Genomic DNA, 21743 nt, shown 5'->3' with positions numbered 1-21743 from the left:
TCATAAAGATCGACACCAACCAACACCATAAAGGTTAAGGTGCAAACCTGTCTATGTAGAAGTAGCAATAGGCTTGCAATCCTCAAGACCAAATATTTATATGGAGCAATGTCTCGACATACTTTTTTTGACAACACGAACCAGTATGTTGATCACGTTGCTTAAATTGTATGTGTAACAAAGATGCAATATTTTAAAGTTCGATACGATTGGAAGACAAGAGGCTACCTTAAAGGCAAAAGAGTAAAGAAGAATTTGTGTATAGATGGATATGGTGTGATAGCATAGATCATAGTAGGAGGGACTACGATAGCTTTAATGATGCTTTGAAGAAAAATTGGGTTCTTTAAGAATGGTAAAATCCATTGGAGGGAAACAAGTATGTCCTTAGACACGAGTTTAGGAAAAGGAGGAACGTGAAAGTTAGTGGAAGATTTGGCAACTAGACATGCCACTTGCCACTGAAAGTTGCTACTTATGGGGCAAAGATAAAGAAAGGATCAAATTTTTTGTTTACGTGTTTGACAAGGTTGATGGGTTTTGGCGATATGCAATGGCACGGGCTAAGAAAGGAAATTTGACTAAAGAAGTGCTACATCAAGCTGACGATTTTATGTTAGACAATGGGTTGAGATGTTGTATGGACTTTATATAACTGCATGTGTATCTTGCCAAATGTCACAATAATGACGCAATTGTAGAAGAGAAATGTAGGTGTGAGAATGGGGATGAAGGACCCTCAACTTTGAAGGGGGTTACTAGAAGTGGAGGAGGAAAGAATGCAGTACCTTCTTAAGAGGCTTCACCACCACAAGTGCCTCCTCCACTTAAATCACCATAAACCAGATTGTTTTGGTTATTTTTTTATAATTTGAGTGTGTGAGTGCATATAGCCATGTGTACGCATAGATATTCTTTTCATGTCTTTTATATTGTTTCATTTAGTGCATATAGGAACGTGTTTTTTGTTGAACAATTCATGACGAGTGCCTTTTGAGAATCCGATGAGCAGATTCCCAAAGATTCGTAAAGGGAGGTTCCCACCCGACCCTATTGCAATAGACTCTCGCTCAATTTACAGTGTTGTGTGCAACACAAGGAGGAAAAAATAACTCATCATTTAGAATCAGAGTTGCCTTCTTAGTGGCGTGTATGTACCGGAGTCATTATAGTTGGAAACATAAAATGTGGCTAAGGGTATGAGGGTGTAGGACGTCCTAAAATCTCACAAGTTTCTCGGGCGTGGTGGCCAAGCCTACATACCTTGGCTAAACCAAGACAGTGGTGTATACGGTCTGTCGCTTTGCATACTTCTCTCTTCTCCCCCTTCGTGATGTACTGATTCTCAATCAGGGCACTCATGATTGTCTTCATGTAGTTTTTCATTTTGGTGAGTTGTAGCCGTGTGCGGTATTGATCATCATAAGTAGCCTTCTGTTTTGCCTAAGCACCCTCAAAAGATTGACACATGGGGCCATGAGACGGAATCCATAGCCAGTAGAAAGGTTTGTAGGGAGCAAGGAACTCGAAAAGAAGGCAATGCAAATGACTATAACGTCCCTCTATTTATATGTTGAAAATGGAATAAAATGTATTGAGGACAATGACCATAAAATCCAACTAGTCTTGCTTGGTGGGCCTTTCTCGTACATAATTTGATAGATTCTAGAGCGCATCTGGTTACTTAGTTAGTTGGTTGTGATTGCTGTCGCCTTGGGTTTATTGTGGGGACACGAGAAAATGAGTAGAACCAATTGATAGGCACCAATAATAGCTTAGCTTGGGACTTGATGAGTATTGGGAAGAAGCAAGTTGTGTCTCATAGTGCTCGATATACAACAAAGGGCTACTAAAGAGGGTAATTGAATGGAGTAAAATGGTTACAACTTAATCTACTTTGGTAGTTGTTTGTAGATTGCACCATTCAACCTAGCAATATTGCTCATTTAGTCTCTAAACCGTGGAACCATCTTTGAGACACCCATCTTATTCTCAATCAAGCGTAGTTAATTTTCCTATATTTCAATATACAGGTTGAATTTCCAAACCGTGAGAAAAGAAATGCATGTCTATTTGATATATAGATACGATGATTGAAATTGAGCATGCACTAGTGAGGAAAATACATGGCTAAACTACTTTGACAAACTTAAAAATACAGAAAGCACAAACAGACTATAAACATTGAACTACACTACCGACCTGATAATCGTGTACGAATGTCATCCAATTGTGCAAGCTGGAGGACCATGTCTGAATCTAGCTACAAAAAAGCAATGTGAATAGTTAAACATATCATCTTGCAATGAAACATCACAGACTAAAACTGCAAAGTATACAGTGCACATCATGCAGAGGTGCCATACAAAAGTATGGTGGAGAGCTGGCACTGTGGTCTCTTAAAAAATTATAAGAAACGGAAGCCGTTCCCTGCCCCGTTGTGTTTATGTGTTGCGCCAAGCAAACGCATAGTCATGGGGTGCTAGATATATATAACAAACCTTGTAGTGTTGTCAAGCTGGAGTCACGGTTGTGCAATTGAAACGTCGATTTTTGTGAATATATGTCCCAACTATTGCCAACAAAAGATATTAATGGAAAAGAACACATAATGCTGCCAACTGTGCACTTTAATTACGTCAAAGAAGACGACACGGGAATGGGGGATGTCGTCTGTTGATCCATGGATCTACGTCTATCCGTGTGTAGGTAGATGTTGAGGCTCAACTCCATCTCTCTAAGCACACTGCTCACGTAGCTATGTGTGTACCCTAGTATCCCTCATAGCCTTGATATCGTTTTTCAGTCTCCCTTGCATGCATGTGTTATCCACCATCTCTGTTTGTCAAAAATGCTATGAACAGAAAACTCCTTTTTCCATATATATATATATATATATATATATATATATATATATATATAGAGAGAGAGAGAGAGAGAGAGAGAGAGAGAGAGAGAGAGAGCGGTCATACGATGCTTGTTGATTGAGAAGCCGAAGCCAAGGTGAAGCAAGGTGCAGCCGATGCTTTTTCAGAGTGCTGGATACTTTTTCACAGCATTGGATGCTCTTTTTACAGTGCTTGTTGTCGCCTTGGTGGAAGCCGAGGTACAGAAGGGCGTGCAACGAGGATCTGGGCTCACCAAGCGATAAGCAATAAGCAATAAAACAAAAAAAGCGTCCATCACTGTAAAACTAGATCATCTGATTCCAGTGAAAAGCAAATGGCGTGGATTGTGCCAAGCGGCCTGCTTTCTCCAGCCCTCGATGCTTCTTGATGATGATGATGATGCCCTTGTTTCCTCCAGTCAGGTCCCTCTTGTACGTCCAATCAAGCAAGCCATGCTTCAGCAACGCCGTCCCTCCTTGCAGCCATGCTTGAGGCCCTTCAGAGTTGCTCACCTCTTGGGCATGATCTCCTTTTGCCATTTGATGCCCAATGTTGACCTAATTTCATCCCTCTGGTGGCTAGCTATCATGCTAATGACGCCCAATCTACTATTGCTCTAGTGCACCCTCTACTGTGCTGCCGAACCCTGTCCACGAACCCTGTCCAAACGGGCCTACCTTGCAAGATGCCTCATCTTGCAGAACCTCCTCCAATAGATGAAATTGTGCCACATGGCCGCTTGCGAGCTCAAAGAGTCGAAATAGGACGTTTGGCTCACCAAGTAAATAAATAAATTAGCGCTATGCTATGTTCAACACTCTACTTTTGTCTAGTGCTCTGCTTTTTTCTTGAAGGCGTGATTAGATAGAATTTGGATGTCGATGTTTTGTTCTTGGACAAGCAAAAGAGAGGCAACAAACATTTGTAGGAATTGAGGGGTCAAGGCCATGCCACATCAACCACGCAGCCCTCTACTTGGAGCTCTCTCAAAGAATTCTTAAGACGTGTCGACAAGTGCAGGCCTTTTGTAACTGAATGCCACTTGAAGAATTCTTCTCGTACTGGCAGCAGGCGCAAGCTTGTTAGTCAAGCTGATAGATGCATCTGTGTCAAAACTACTCTGCAAATCACGCTCAATGGATATGTTAATTTTCTATTTGTCGTGTAGTATGACAAAGTATTCACGAAGTTCAATGCCATTCTCTTCAAGGATTTAAACAAAAATTACCTGCTTCTAACTCTTATGAGCGAGGGCAATGAGATGAACGCTATTAACACTTTATCAAAACAGGCAATGTTGGCTTCGAGCTCTATGCTCAAACTGACCCAATGCTGCATGCGCGGAGTGTTTTGCCATCCATCTTGTGCCATCTAAGACCATGTAGACGTCACTATTTTTGCGCTCGAGGAATGCAGGTATAATATCCTCATAATCAACTGAAGTGGACTAAGTTTTTGATGGGCAAAGTTTCCTGACATTGAGAGGGTAGCTCCACTGTGGAAGGTCGTGATCCTGGTTTTAACTTTAAAGGGGGTTCAAAAGGCTTGCAGGTGCATGCCGAGCGTGTGAGACTGCAACGCTGAACAATGAAGAAGCTTATAAAGTGTATGCAGGAAAACCGATCCTGGTTTTAATTTTGAAGGGGGTTTAAAGGGATTGCGGGTGCATGCCGAGTGAATGAGGCTGCAGCCTGAACAACGGAGGAGTTGCTGATCTGAAATGTAAAGTCCTAGGGCTTGTTGGCCATGCAACATTTGGCATACATGTCGATCAAGGCAGTGCCAAGCATAACAGGTTTTTTTGACGGCCCAGAGCTTCCTGGCCCTGCCGCTGTTGAGCATATCCCGCAATCAGCATGTTCCAAGAAATGACATTCTTGACAGAAGCACTTTTTGTGTTTTCTCAAGCACATCACATCTAGCATACATGTCCATCAAGGCAGTGCCAAGCACGAAGCTCCTGTCTAACAATACCATTATTTCTCATATCGGAGTCCTACGTAGTGCCACATGCTTTCAAGATGCAAACAGAGGTGATTACATCAAGAGAAGTGCCCTCGCTTCGCATCCTAAAAACAACCAGCCAGAGCTCCTGTATCTTGCAATTAATGCATTTCACGAGAAGACATTCCGGACATACATATCAACCAAGGCAGAGGCACATGCAATTAAGAGGAAAGCGTAGATGATTGCATCTGGAGAGATGCCCTCGCTTCACATCGGTTGAAAAGACTCCAAGCTTCCTGGACCTGCCACGTTTGACATACATGTTGGCCAAGGGAGTGCCAAGCATAGCTTTTTGTCGACAGCCCCTGACTAACACTATCATCGAGAGTTCTATTGCCCATCTCAACGTCTTTGAAATTGCCACATGCCTTCAAGATGCAAGTATAGATGATTGCATCCGGAGGAAGGCACTCGCTTCACATCAGCTTAAAACAATCCACAACTTCATCTATAAGATGTTGACCAAGGTAATGCCAAGAACAACTCCTTTCTCTAACAGCCCCCTTGACTAACAATATCCTCATGAACTTGTTGCTCATATCAGATTATTGCCTAGTGCACCATGCCTTAAAGTTGAAAGCATAGGTGATTGCATTTGGAGCGATATCCTTGCTTCGCATCTGCTGAAAACAGCCCAGGGTTTCCTGGCCAAACACATTTGGCATACATGTCGACCAAGGCAGTGCCAAGCATAATGTTTCTTCAGTCCCTGACTAACACACCTCTTCAGGCATTCGGCAAACGTTTCCTGCTTCATAAGTCTGCAGGTGTTATTCCCTCCAACCCGTTTGCTTGCTTTTGTGAAATCTCTTGTAGCATTTCTTCCTTCTTTATCTGGTATGATGTGCTGCACATCTCCTACCCAAGCATGGCCACATTTTTGCAGACAGACACCGAACCAACCACATCTACTGGCGTTTGCTCTGCAATAGCCTCCACCTCATTCACAAATATTGCATCCGATGGCATGTCTGGCATCTCCGGTCTGTCAAAAAATCAGACGACCAAGGTTCTGCGCTCGCAAGCTTTTGCCAGGCCCGCGGCTGTGTTGGGGCCGATTTCTTCTTTACTTCGTTAGCGTAGAAGGCAAAATCTCAATTCTGGCGCCACATTCATTCACGTGGCTTTTCGTTTCGTTACTTCGTTCTCAATTCTGGCTCCACGTTTGTCCACGTGGCTTTTCGTTTTGTTACTTCATCACTTCGTTCTCAATTCTGGCTCCACGTTCGTCCACGTAGCTTTTCGTTTTGTTACTTCATTCGCGTAGAAGCTCCACATTTGTCCACGTGGCTTTTCGTTTTAAAGGTCTGCACATCACCGAAGTTAAATAAAACAAGAACACTGCTCTTGGAGTGCATTGATTGTTGCGGAATATGCCCAATAGAGACAGGGCCAGGAAGCTCGGGGCTATTTTCGGCAGATGTAAAGAGATGGCATCTCACCAAGTGCAATCACCTACACTTGCATCTTAAAGGCATGTGGCATATTATGCAGACGTTGATATGGGAAAAGGCTATTGAAAAAAGACGTTGTGCTTGGAAATGGCTTGGTTGACATGTATGCCAAATACTTACGAAGCTCAGAAAAGTGCTCAACGAGTCTCCTATCCAGAATTTCATCTCTTGGAACGCTCTCTCTCTCTCTCTCTCTCTCTCTCTCTCTCTCAATAAATGTGTTAAGACAGAACTTGAAGCATTAATCTGCTTCAGACTGTCATCTTCGTATCTGCTCCTACGCACCGCAACAACAATGCAGCTAACGACGCACTCTAGTTTTTTTTTGACCAAGTTTCGATAACATGCTTTTATTAACTGCTTCCTATATTGTGGATGCGCCACGTGGTTAGTTGTGGGCTCAAAGAGTCGAAAAAGGACCTTTGGCTCACCAAGTAAAAATTTAAACTTATTTTAAATTTGATAGCAACTACAATTTTTTCTGTGTGCGCGTAATTGTACACAACAATCTTGATATGTACTTCAAAACAAAATGGATAAAGAAAACCAACCCCAAAAACCAATAAATTGAAAAAGCCAACAATGGTATAAGAACCATAATTTGAACAAACCTTAAAAAATGTTTTCAACCCAAAAAGATTTACTCAACAATGTTGATCTGTACTTCAAAACAAAATGGATAAAGAAAACCTACCTCAAAGACCAATAAATTGGAAAACCGGCCAATGGAGGAAGAACTATAAATTGAACAAACCTTAGCAATTGTTTTCAACCCAAAAGATTTACATCATAAATCATGAAATGTAACGCGTCCAAAATACATCATTGTTAAAGTTGCGGCCGTTGATGGAGCAAAAGATGTCGTGCGCACACTCACACACCCAGAAAATTCAACACAATACAAGGAATTTACTTAAATTCTTCACCTCACTCACCACCACTCAAAAGCTCTTTAGAAATTCTACCCACAAACTCAATTCAAACTCCAAACGCCTCGACCTACAAGCCCTTGCCTGCCCGCAGACACTACAAGGTGAGTCGAGGTGATCAACATTGGAAATCACGCTTGATGGTGACCAAAATATACAAGAAAAACCATCAAAAACCCAAAAAATTCAGCCACAAAAGGCCACTCTCAAACCATTGCAAAGCCTTCACCAAACTCCACTCTGTTGGACTCTTTGGAGTAACGTTAATCCTAATGGCACTGATACACGGTCACATAGTCTTGCAGAAAGCCGCAACTTCTTCCCTCAATTCCTCGCACACACACATCCATGGAAACCTCAGAACTTCCATAGAATCTCCCAAGTGCAAAATTGAAGAGAGAAAGCTCTCATTCACTCCTCCACACACTCGAAAACAAGACGCGAACGCAACGGGACTGCATTAGACCACCTGTAGGAACCCCTTCCTCACACAGAGAGGTGAAAGTGCCAAAACTTGGCTTCCGAAATGCTCCTTCAGCCCAAGCACTCATGGCAGCGTCACTGATGTGGCACTTTGATGCCTTTTCACACCTTTTTTGACATTTTTTTGACCTTTTTTGGCCTAGTTTTGGCCAATTTTGACCCCCCGACGAGTATTTTTCGCGAGAAAACCCCAAACGGACTCCAAAATTTACCAAATTTTGTACGCTTAATCCTCAATACCCAAAGCACTTTTCCACATCCCCACATTATATTTTTGACCACTTCTAGGGCGGTGCACGCATCACCGCAAATCAGGCACCGTAAATAGATAGTTACTGCATGTTCCAAACTTCTCGAGCGGGATGAGAGTACCCATACTTGTCACTTGCATTATTTACATTCTAGAAAGCTCAAACATATTATCTAGAACCAAAATAAGCCACCTAAAACCATATCCAAGGTCCCGATACCCTATACGGGCATGTACATGTGTTCGACTGCTAGCGCGCGAGCCTGACTATTCACAATGTGTACACGTTGCATCTTTTTTTGAACTTGAAACCACGTTGCAAAGCTCCCAAATGCATGTATTTACATCTTTTTGTACATATGACCATGCATATAAGTGCTACTTTGTACACGTCAAAAGCGGTCTATCATCATTGCCCACCCTCTAGGTAGAGCATTTATGCTCAACCAAGAGACTATTTGCATTTGGAACCACATCCCTCGCAAAATATTTCTTCAATCGATACCCATTTATTCTATAGCGCAAACGTTCACCAGACAATTTTTCCAACTCATAGGTGCCATTATGAAATACATGCTTCACTGTGTAGGGACCCAACCATTTGTCCCTCAACTTCTTTTGAAAAGTAAAATCCAAGCGAGAATCGTACTTCATCACCAGATCTCCCTCTTTGATCTCTTTCTCTGGCAGCCTCTTATTCATTTTCTCCATCCTTGTCTCTGCTTGTTGAAGATAATAATCACTGGCTTTCTCTCTATTCATTCGTAGCAACTCTAGAGAAAGAATTCTTTCTTGTAACTTGACATTATGCTCACCTTGCATTTTGCACAACTTCAAGGCATCTAACTGCACTTGTATGGGCATAAGAGCTTCTTTTCCATAAACAAGCTCATATGGTGTAAATTGTTTTGACACTCTATACGCAGTTCTATAAGCCCATAAACACTTTTCCAAGTCCAAGTCCAACTCTTTAGGATGCTCTCTAGCATACTTTGATAGCATCTTCACAATTTGACCATTGCAGTTCTCAACCAGCCCATTGCATTGTGGGTAGTAAGGAGAAGAGTACTTATGCTGAATTTTCAATTTCTCCATGAGAGCAGCAACAAGTTTTCCCCTAAACCCTGGTCCACGATCAGAAATGATAACCATAGGAGCTCCAAACCTGCAACACACCTGTTCATATAAAAAAGAGACCTCTCTTCCTGCTGTTACATCTTTTACTGCTCTTGCCTCCACCCATTTGTCAAATAGTCCACAGCCACAAGGATATACCTTTTGCCATTGTTGGTCCTCGGCATTGGACCTACAACATCTACTCCCCATTTTGCAAATGCATCAAAAGACATTATAGCTTTTTGAGGCTCAGCCAAAAGCTTTCGATTTGCAAACACTTGGCATTCATGGCATGACTTGCACCAAAAATAAGCATCTCTCATCATAGAGGGCCAGCAGTAACCTGCTCTCAAAACACGAAAGACAACCTGATCCTTGCCTTGATGGCTTGTTTCTTCATGGCAGTGCTCCAAAATCAAGCCTATCTCTTCTTTGTACGACACTTTTCTCAAAATTCTATCCTTGCCATAAAGCATGAGATCCTCACCTACCAATGTGTAGTTTCTTGCTTTTGCAACTATTCTCTGACGCCGAACTTTTGACATGCCCTCTGGACATTGCCCTTTACTAAGAAATACTTTTACATCTTGCAAGGATTCCCTTCCTGCATACAAGGCTTCCTTGACCTTTAAAGGAGCTACCAAGGCATCCAACTTGTCCCTAGCCTATTGATTAGCTTCTTTATTTTGCTCACGAGGAACATGCTTAAACTGTATCTTTTCAAACTCATGCAAAAGCTTCTTGATGCCATAGAACCACTTCTTCAAATTGTCTTTCTTAACATTCCACAAACCAAGCAACTGATTCATGACTAGCAACGCATCCCCTTTTGCAATGACCCTCTTCAATCCAAACTCAACACACTGCTTCAACCCAAGAAAAAGCGTGAGATACTCGGCCTCATTGTTGCTTTCAGCTTCATCAAGATCGTAAGCTCTAGAAAAGATTACATCGCCTTTTGGGTTCTTAATGACTACCCCACCACTTGCCTTTTGAAGTACTTTCCTGTATGCACCATCAAACATCATTGTATACGCATCTGTAATATCTACTTCGTCTTCATGATCATCCTTGTCCACCCTTGGGTAAGATGGAAGCTCCCCCCCCTTATGTACCACTATGTCTGCCAAGTGAGCTTTAACAGAATGATCCACTTTAAACTCAAACTCATACTCTTGAAGCTCCAAATTCCACTTTAAGATGTGCTTGCTAGGCTTCAAATGTTGTACTACATCAGGCAAAAGATTCGATGTGGTGAGCACATAGAACTTTTGAGGCAACAAATAGGTTTTGAACCTCCGACAAGCAAGAATCAAGGCAAATACCCACTGTTCCATTTCTGTGTAGGAGAACTCGCTTACATTCTTCATCTTGCCCTCAAAATAAATTGGCTTGAAGTTCCTTCCTTGCTTTTGTAAGAGAACCGACCCAAAAGCTACTGACCCCACACTAATAGATACATAGAAAATCGACTGCAAGTCAGGAGGACTCACTGTTGGTAAAGCACACAATACCTCCTTGATGCCATCAAAAGCCTGTTGCATGTCTTCATTCCATTCAAACCCTTGAACTCTTTGACTCAATTTTTGGAGAGGATACACATACTGACATAGCATCCAGAAAAAACGTGACAAGTACCTGAGCTTATGCACAAATGATGCTAGATCCTTTGTGTTGTTGGGCGGATCCATAAGCAATAAAGCCTTAACTTTCTCTGGGTCAGCTTCTATCCCATTTTGGGAAACCACATGTCCTAGAAAATGGACTCTGGCATGAGCAAATTTACACTTCTTTGGGTTGAGTTGCCCACCCTCTTGTTGAAGCCTTTCAAAACTCAACCTCAGCTTCTCCAAATGTGTGACCCTGGAGCTATAACACCCAATGTCATCCATGAAAACAGGAATGAACTTACCCAAGTAGGGACCAAACACTCTATTCATCCATCCTTGGAAGGTAGCATATGCATTAACCAGTCCAAAGGGCATTCTTTGTAGGCAAAACAACCCCAGGGAGTAATGAAGGTCTTCTTCAATCGATCTTCAATCGCTATCAAGATCTAAAAGTAGCCAGAAAATCCATCCATGATTGAGTAACATTCATGACCGGCAACCTGATTGAAGATTTCATCTAGGAAAGGTAGTGGATAATGATTTCTTTTTGTGGCAGCATTCAAAGGTTTGAAATCAACACATATCCTAAATCTTCCATTCTTCTTGGGCACAATAACAACTGGAGAGACCCATTTAGACTCCTCCACTCGAAAGATGAAATCTGCTTCCAAAAGCTTCGTCACCTCTTCATGAAGTGCCTTCTCATGAATGACCCCCAACGTCCTAAGCTTTTGAACATTTGGCTTGGCACCTTCTTTTAGATTGATTCTATGCTTGACTCCTTTAGCTCCTTGCAACTCTATATATTCAGTGGAGAATAGCTTTGGAAATTCCTTGAACATGTCTTCATACTCCTTTTTTTCTTTTTCTGTCAAGTCCTCTCCTAGCATGCTCCTTACATTCACTTTGGCAGGCTCTACAATTGCTTTTGGACTATCCTTCTTCTCCTTGACATTCACATCATGCATCGATGCTTCCTTTTCAACACTTATCCCAAAAAGATCAGGACATAATTGCATCAATCCTTCCTCTACACTTTCTTCTGATGTCGTAGGACGACGCATCACTATCGTATGACATAGTTTTTGTCGAATCTGTATCTTGCATCTCCAATAGGGGCTGTGTACGGCTCTCGTGTGTCTTCATGTTGTAGACAATGGTCCTTCCTTTCTCTTTGTCGGGGTTGGTGATCAAGCTCGTGCCCCAATCCTGCTTAGCACCAGGGGTTATAAGCCATGGCCTCCCTAAAATGATCAAATAAGCATTCTCACCCACTTGCATCACGTAGCAATCAACCAAGCACTCAATCCCCAAGACTTTTATCTTCACATCTTCATCTTCAGCCATAACGGGATCTGGAACTTGAACCACTCGCTCCACTCTATCATCCGTTGCCAGAGGGACCATTGGTTGCACCACAACTGGCTCAATGTATGTCATGCCTTGCTCCCACCTTCTCTTGATCTTCTTGCTCTTGGCCTCAGCAATTTCCACAACTCTCTCAAATGTAGCAGGCTCATCTTGATCGACCTTCTCCCTTACACTTGGATGGAGACAATCCATAAACTGACGCACTTTAAAGAAATCCCATGGAGGTACTTGGGATGCCGCCTCTAATTAAACCCAAAGTCCTTTGAAGTGTTGCAAAAACTCTTTAAAGCTAGCATGAAAATCTTGCTGCAAACCTCTCAATTTTGTCGTCGCTTCTGTTGCGGTTAGTTTCTTCCCAAACCTGTCAAAAATTGCCAACTTCACCTGCTCCCATGTTTGCTTTTTGTCTTCCTCTAAACCTTCAAACCACTCCCGAGCTTCTCCTTTGAGTGCCAAAGGAAATACATGAAGCTTTGCTTCGTCATTCACAATGTGCATACCAAGCGTATGCCACTCGAAGTCCGCAATCCAATCCTTCACATCCTCCTTCCCTGTAAACACTCGCCGACTATACGCCATCCCTTTGAAGTTGCTTCTCCCTTGCGTGAGTAATTCCACAAAATTTGAAGTCTTGCACCTCAACCAAACCACCACTTTTCTTCAATGAAGCTCGAACTTCACAGCAAAACCGCTTCACCTGGGTGCACAACTGGCAAATTTCTGCTCCCCAGCAGGATCGCCAAAGGATGATGGAGCAAAAGATGTCGTGCGCACACTCACACACCCAGACAACTCAACACAATACAAGGAATTTACTTAAATTCCTCACCTCACTCACCACCACTCCAAAGATCCCTAAAAATTCTACCCACAAGCTCAATTCAAACTCCAAACGCCTCGACCTACAAGCCCTTGCCTGCCCGCAGACACTACAAGGTGAGTCGAGGTGATCAACATTGGAAATCACGCTTGATGGTGACCAAAATATACTAGAAAAACCATCAAAAACCCAAAAACTCCATCCACAAAAGGCCACTCTCAAACCATTGCAAAGCCTTCACCAAACTCCACTCTGTTGGACTCTTTGGAGTAGCGTCAACCCTAATGGCACCGATATAGGGTCACATAGTCTTGCACAAAGCCGCACCTTCTTCCCTCAATTCCTCGCACACACACATCCATGGAAACCGCAGAACTTCCATAGACTCTTCCAAGTGCAAAATTGAAGAGAGAAATCTCTCATTCACTCCACACACTCGAAAACAAGACGCGAACGCGACGGGACTACATTAGACCACCTGTAGGAACCCTGCTTCCTTCCCCACACAGAGAGGTGAAAGTGCCAAAAATTGGCTTCCAAAATGCTCCTTCAGCCCAAGCACTCACGGCAGCTTCACTGATGTGGCACTTTGATGCCTTTTCACACCTTTTTTGACCTTTTTTTGACCTTTTTTGGCCCAGTTTTGGCCAATTTTGACCCCTCGACGGGCATTTTTCGCGGGAAAAACCCCAAACGGACTCCAAAATTCACCAAATTTTGTACGCTTGATCCTCAATACCCAAAGAACTTTTCCACATCCCTACATTCTATTTTTGACCACTTCTAGAGCGGTGCACGCATCACCGCAAATCAGGCACCGTAAATAGATAGTTACTGCATGTTTCAAACTTCTCGAGCGAGATGAGAGTACCCATACTTGTCACTTGAATTATTTACATTCTAGAAAGCTCAAAAAAATTATCTAGAACCAAAATAAGCCACCTAAAACCATATCCAAGGCCCCGATACCCTATTCGGGCATGTACATGTGTTCGACTGCTAGTGCGCGAACCTGACTATTCACAATGTGTACACGTTGCATCTTTTTTTGAACTTGAAACCACGTTGCAAAGCTCCCAAATGCATGTATTTACATCTTTTTGTACATATGACCATGCATATAAGTGCTACTTTGTACACGTCAAAAGCGGTCTATCACCGTGTATACTATATTGGTGGTGGCTGCCCTTAGGACTAAAGAACACGGGGTCTTAAATGACCTCCCAACCATGGGATCCACGGAGGAGACGTGCACACACAAAAGAGGACAAGTGTACGCACAAAAGCAGAGGCGCAACGCATCGTCATATTTTCAGAAAGTAAACTCGGACACAGTTTGTAAACTCGAACATCCAGTGTGTAAACTCAAACAAGCATAAATAAATGTGAACCCACACACATTTCAGCGAAATGCATACGTGCGCCTGGTTAGACAATCGGGCTGCCACACTACCCATCCGAGTTTGAGTCCCCGACTCTGCATTCGTTGCTCGATTTCTTGTCGCTGATCGATCTCCTTGAGATCGCAGCCCTTAGTTGTGCACCGTCGATCCCATGTCATTTAAGACCCCGTGCCATTTAGTCTCACGAGGCATGGTTGTGTGGTGGCCCAAAGGTCGAGGTACAAAGAGTGGCCTATGCGGCAATTGACAATGTTCCTACAATGGAATGCCTGGAACCATTGATGGAGGTGGACCCATATTGTGCGATAGGGCTTTTGTGGTGGTCCGTATATTGGCCAAGGTGTAACTGGACAACAGTGTGTGCTTGGGAGGGTAAAAAGATAGTAAATATTGTGGAGGGCCCTGTGGCTATGACAAGGGTGGTGGCTCCATGTCCATGGACTGTTACACACCCATAAAAAAAGATCCAAACCAAGCTCTCTAAGTAGGCACTGACAAAGGTCGACAAGTGCTAAAAGAAAACTCCACATATACCTCGTGCTGATGCAATGTCTCTAATGAAGAGGCAAATGCTGCAACACCATGCGACTACAACCAGGACGACAATCTGGCACTGCATCATGGACTCATACAAACATCCCTAGAAACCACTTGCAACAAGACAAATATGCACATTATAACTCATAATTTTACCTATTTTTAATGAGACTGCTAGCTAACTCACTAAGCAAGGAACTTGCTCTTCTCTACTCTGAAACAAAATAATTCTTTGCTATTACTGAGAGTCCATGGACAATGTCAAAATGGCTCATGAAACCAATCATCATCATAAGCATCGAAGTCCTCCTCATTTGCATCCCTCATCCTCTGTGATTGTAGAAAGGAACCAACCGAGGTCCATCGGAATCACGCATAAACATAGCGAGTACTTGTCGAGGAGAAACAAGACATCATGGGTATATAATGAAAGGAACATTGTTGGGAACACAACTAAGATCTAGTATCTATGAGATCAATAAAATCACCGACACTTGCGTATGTGCGGGTTGGAATGTATACAAAAAGTGTATCGAGATATTGAAAGCCACATGCCTAAGCTTTCTGTAAAGATGGTTGACGTGATAAGCTACTACAACCACGTCATTAGGGAGGAGAAACTTTGTTACCAATGTGAACACACTCTCCACCAGGTCACCATTGCACATTTTTCATGATGATATGCTGCTATGCCATATGTGATTTTGCAATGAGTTAGCAAGTCTGCCCAAGCTACTCACACGCCACCAAACCTAGGTTTGCATCCAGGATGCTCATGTAAGATAGCGAGCCCAAAAAGTGACAGATATCATGCAAACTCCTAGAATTACACAACCATACAATGAGCACCACACATCAGTATCAAGAATGAAACCTTAAATATTGAATATTTATGCAAGTGTACTTAATCACAAAGCACGTAATGTAAATGGGTGACGTCAACTTTGTTGGAATTAGGGTTGCAAGGATGCACACATTACTTGGAGAAGATGAAGAATCTCAAGGCACACAACACATAGTGTACTGATTAGTGGGAAAAAAATAGAAAGATAAGTTAGCTCTAGAGTGATGGGCTTATATACAAATCACGAGGGGGAAAACCTCCTAGTGAGGGAAGAAGTTATCCGGCGGTCCTAAGTGTGTTTTAGATTCTACTATGTGGATAGTTGGATAGTCATGGAAGAAGTATTGTGCATAAACAAAAGATATATGGTGACAAAAGTAAGCATAAACGTCAGCAAAGTCAAATTTGTGAGCATAATTATCAACTATTTTTTAGTAAGTTTCAGCAGATACAACAGAAATATTATTAATCGATGGCATGTGACTTATGCATCTATAACCTTATTTTCATGCCTTGGTTGATATTAAATGAGTGGATGAAGAATTTGAATGAATGATGTCCACTTTATATGAAAATGAGAGATAGTTGGTTGTGAAAGCTAAATTTCTGTCGTTTCTCGTCAATGAGAAACCTCATCAGAATTAATGATCAAGGTTGACAAACTTACGATAACATGCAGGGACTAAAACTACTCACAACATGCTTTGCATCATGAGAAACAAAATCCAACCTAGAAAGGTAATTGTTTAAGTTGTGTTGTTTCTTGCTAACGTATACTCTTAGCATATCATTTAGTGTTTCTTGCTAACATATGTTCTTAGCATATCCTTTAGCACTAGATTAACAATTACCGGCCCATCCAGAGTGGTAGTATGCATTGTTCTATCTCCCCAACCATTTACAAACAATCCCCAAAAAAGGAATGGTAAAAGTGTATTCACAGTTACTCATAAAAATGTGGTGGAATCTATATAACCTATAGGGTTGTGATCAACCAACTTGATTGGAATAAACTTACACAGTTTAGACCATTGATCTACAAATACCCATACCAAGTTCTCCCCTCGTATTGTAGTTCATATATCCACAATAAATGTCATAGAAATATTGCACCTATGGTTCAATATGCTTCGTAATCTATCATATCCATGAATATGCATCCGTTCCAAACAAACATGTGTTAAACACTAGGGCCCATAACACCTAGTAGGCATGCATTCAACCCAAACTTATTTGAATCTGTATTTTCGTGATGAGACTTTCCACGATACATACGTGAAAGCCTTGCGACCAAAGCTGGACCATAATAGAATGTGAAAACTCACTCAAATCTAAGTTCCAACAATGGAACATTTTCAGCAAACATAGCATTGCTATATATGTAAACAACCATCCATCAATAGTGTTTACCTGTAATTGTAACCTCAACAAGTTTGTACTTAGTACCCGACAATTTTTTGCAATAAATTGTTCCTGGTACTGTGTGCTCAAAATGGTCTAACAAATGGATGTGACCAGCACCTAGGGACTCTATCATGACACATCATTAAGAAACACATGCCAGTGGCGTTAGTCCCAAAAACTCATATTCTCCACATGTGGAATATGTCTTGGAAAATAATGTCAAAAAAAGTGACATCTAGCAAGTATGAGAGGTACTTCTATGTGGAGGTAACTGCAAGCACTCGGTGACATGAGTGAGAGGAACCCTCATGAATCTTACTCCACACTGGCTAAATTGAACTTGTTGAGCTCCTAGACCATGTTGTACACCGTGTGACTATCAACATGTGCTAAACAAATCCTACCATGTGGGTCTATAATTGTTGCAATAGAGAAGAAAACGGTGGCGTATCCCAATTAACAGTGAAGAGAGAAAGTGACAGTTGCCAAAGTGGTTCCTGGAACACTACTTCCCAAAATAAAATGCTCTTACATGACAATGAGGTGAAAAATACCTTATACTTACTCGGAGGTCAAGTGCATATTTCAACATGTAGGGATACATTATCCAAATTATTTTGACATGCTAATCACCTAATATAAAGATTAGTGAAGATAAATAAATTAAAATTATAAACCATGGTTGTTATTGTTAGTGGGTCACTGCGAGACGGACGTCTGGAGCATAGCTTTTTGGTACTAACATAATGTCAATACGCAGAGAAGTGACTGGGATGGGGCACGGAGACTCTTTGAGATCGTCAATCTCAAGAAGTAAACCTTAACAATCAAAACACACTAACTCGTCGATAAGCAAACCAACACCCAAAGATCAACGAAATCTGTCTATGTCCTTTTTCATAGCTCTAAGTCATCACGTCATTTCGGCACTCGAACGGAATGGAAATGCAACGAAACTTTAGGAGGAGGTCTAGGACACCTAGGGGCAGTATCCTAGCAAGTCTGGTCGCAATCATACAAGGTACCAAAATCATGATCCATCATGAAAAAGGTTCTGAAAACTGCAACAGAAGATGCTAGAAATGTTGCCCAATGGTCTAAGAACACTCTCCTATGGTAAAAAAGACTAAAAACAATGATTTAAGCACTCAAATTTGCAAGTAAGGCTCACAGATACGTAGTCGCGAACCACAACAAAACTGACAATGCTTACACTTAATTTAAAGAGCAAAGAGAGAGGAACACAATGCAAGTTTCAAAACTAAAATCTCATTACCCATTCATTAGTTGCAATGCTTACAAGGTGGACCAGCTCGTAGCTTGGACATACGTTTTTAGAGCTCCCTTCTTCTTCTAAAGATAAGCCTCCTTTCACATTAAGGTTATTGACATTTATACCTAGGGCATTCTAAATGGACAGTGGCTGGCTCACGCGGACCTTTACAAATATCATTACAACATTACAACTCAGGGGATTGATCCACCACTATGTAATCAGGATTTACACAGAGTATTACTACACTAGCTCGGAAAACTAATAGAGTATAAATGTGGTGTCCGGCTACGTGTCCGACCAATTGGGCGGCCGCTTGATCTATCCTCAAACATTCCCCCCTTCCTAAATCATGTCGTCCCTTGACACGACCTTGTGCAGTCTTGTCATAGGGTTGTCTTCAGCTTTGTCTTGAAGGTTGGACTTCAGCTTGGAAAGTGCTTTGTCGTTGATGATGCTCCCCCCTTCCTTGAGTGATTCATATCTGCCGTGAAGAGTTCTTTTGATGTTTCTTTCTTTGTCATTGACTTGCAATACTTCACTAGCTTTAGCACTATGGAATTCCTTATGTTTTGTTATTGGGAGTTTTTTTTGCTGAAGTTATCATTGTTTTTCCATTGTCTTTGTATGACATTCTTCGTCTTTCCATTGATCATTGAATCTTAGTCTTCAAGGTTGGTCTTTAGCTTTGGCAGTGCATTGTCGTTGATGACGCTCCGCCCTTCCTTGTGTTCTTCATATCTACTGTTTTGTGGATACATGACTTGGTCTTTGATTATCAAGATAACTTTTCTTCTTGTTGTGCATTCGCCTCTTTGTTGCCAATCTTAGCTATTGTAAAGATGGATGTCATGTGTCTGATCTTGTAGAACTGATCCTCTTTGTGGCGTGGACTTTATGATGGGTTTTCTTTCAAGGTCCACTGCAATTTGAGTTTTCCACCATAGGTAGCCGATGTTGAAGCACTGGGTGAGCTACTAATGTGTTGTGAATAGCTCACTTGTTGAATTTTTCATTGCTTGTTGTTGTAGGCTATTCTTTGACTTGCCATTTTGTTATGAAGCTTTGTTATCGCCCTTGAAGATAAAAGATGCTCTTGATAAGTATATGAAGACCTGTATTTTTTGCTCCAATTCGTTTTGTCGATTGATTTGGGTATCCATTTCTTTATTGCTGATGTAGAAGGAATATATACAAGAAGATGATGTGATTCTAGATTAGTTCTAAAACCTAGATGACCAAAGGGAAAAACCCAGTGGGAAAAAAGTGCCTTTGGTATACGCACTTATTGAAGTTGAGCATTTGGGCTTGAAGTATCTGTCATGCAAGGTGAGTGCTTGGGAGAAACAAAGGAAGAGTGTTTAATGCAAGTGCCAATTATGGGACACTCCATATGCTTATGAGAAGTTTTCAAACAAAAGCATGTAGTGTAAGAGATGGAGTTGATGGGTGCTTCAAGGAACAAATGTAGCACATGTGACATCCACAGACGTCTCAATAGCTTCCACGTTTCCAAGAAGGGTTTACGATGTAGAAGCTTCTCCACTCATACCTCACTATGTTGAGTGCGTGAGTGTTTTTTGAACTTCCTCCTTCACTTACCACTATATTACAATGACTTTGACTTTTATGCTCACCTGTACCAGCATGAGCAACACAACGTAATTATGTTCAACTCTTCTAGCTTGAGCAGTACTTAGAATAACTAAGACGCTTAGACCACAGAGGATATTACATGAAGGTTTGGGACTGACGCTTCGCTCATTTAGTGGCTTAGCTGCCCGACTCTGACTTTTATGCCACATACTTTTAATAGCGACTTGGACTTACCTGTTCAAGGCCAGAAACCCAATTCCATAAATTCTAGAAATTTAGGCCTCTTCCATTGTGTTGGTCTTTGGATACCACCATTTTGTTGAGTAGGTTGGCATATTTTGGCTCCTCTTGACTTGCTTGTCAAGTGACTGATGTAGCCTTTGCTTTTTGTAACATTTAATGGCCTAAAAACTTGTGTGTAGCGGAAATTAGCATGAACATAGTGGGCATTTCATTAGAATAGATTCCTAATGAGAATTACAAGAGTGCTTGGGTGGAGAGAGCAACAAAAAGCATAACACCTAGTTAGATAGCATGAACAATACTTTCAAAAGAGAGAGAAATTAAGCTATTGACAATAGTTGAGGACCGGATTTGCATGGAGCCGGTCCCTCCAAAAGGCTTTGTATTATGGTTTCTCCCATCAAGAGAGACATTGTACAATACAATTCTTTGTGTTCCTTCAAGACTAGCTAGTGCAATGAAGATGAAAGCTTCATGCACTAAGAAAAACACTTAGCAAACACAACATCAATTATCCCCGATCTCAGACCCAAGACCTCACAAACCTTCAAAGATGGTGAGAGCTAGCAGGGTATGAGAGTAGATTGAGAGGAAAAAGGAGTAGTCTTACGAGAAAGATGTACATCTCCTCACATAATCACTCATATTAGCATACCTTAGCTTAGTAATTAGCTTGGTAGAGGAGATGAGCATGCATTGGAGCTTGGCTCTTGGTTGGATTTGCATCCACATGCCAAGAGTGTGTCGATGTAGGCTTCTATCTCACAAGCTTGGAGTAGGTGATGAGCTCTACATTAAAGCTTGGGAAGAGATAGTCTTTTTTTACTTCACATATGAGATTGTGTGAGTGTGTGTGTGATAATGCCTTGCAAAAATCAGCCCCCTCTCTCTCTTGGGCGAGTCCTCTTGCTATTTGCTCTTGCTGTCCTCTCATTGGACCTCCCTAGGGCTAGCCAATGACAATTAAGCAGCATAAGTGATAGCCTTCTGACATGTGTCCCCCTTTCCCCTTTTGTGAGAGCTTTAGGTAATTTAATAATTCAACTAAACTCTCATTGGACCCCTTTGCCTCCTGGCCAATAGGAATCAGGCAAGCCATTGGGCTGTTGAATGCTCATTGGACCCCTTGGGAGACTGTCCAATAGTCTTCTAGAGGACTTAATTCTCATTGGTTCTTTTATTAAGTGTTTTTAAATTAATTAAAGTAGATTTACTCTAGCCTAATTCTCATTGGTCCACCTCCGAGGCCATCCAATAGGAATTGGGTACACCTTGTGGGCATCTGGGCTAGGGAGCTGACATGTGTCCCTCATTCCCTTTGTGTAAAGGGAGCTCGTGTGTGTGTGTGTGTGTGTGTGTGTGTGTGTGTGTGTGTGTGTGTGTGTGTGTGTGACTTTTTCTCTCATCCCCTACTCCCAAGGCTCACCCCCTCCTATGTAGGGATTTGTAAAGACTTTTTGGGTCACACACAAAGCATCCAATTCCCCCCATGGTTGACCTTTGGACACAACCTTT

This window comes from Adiantum capillus-veneris, chromosome 3 (assembly GCF_014529385.1).
Source record: "Adiantum capillus-veneris isolate H3 chromosome 3, ASM1452938v2, whole genome shotgun sequence".
NCBI classification, from domain to species: Eukaryota; Viridiplantae; Streptophyta; class Polypodiopsida; order Polypodiales; family Pteridaceae; genus Adiantum; species Adiantum capillus-veneris.
The sequence above is the reverse complement of the archived record's forward strand: the minus strand, read 5'-3'. Positions refer to the sequence as shown.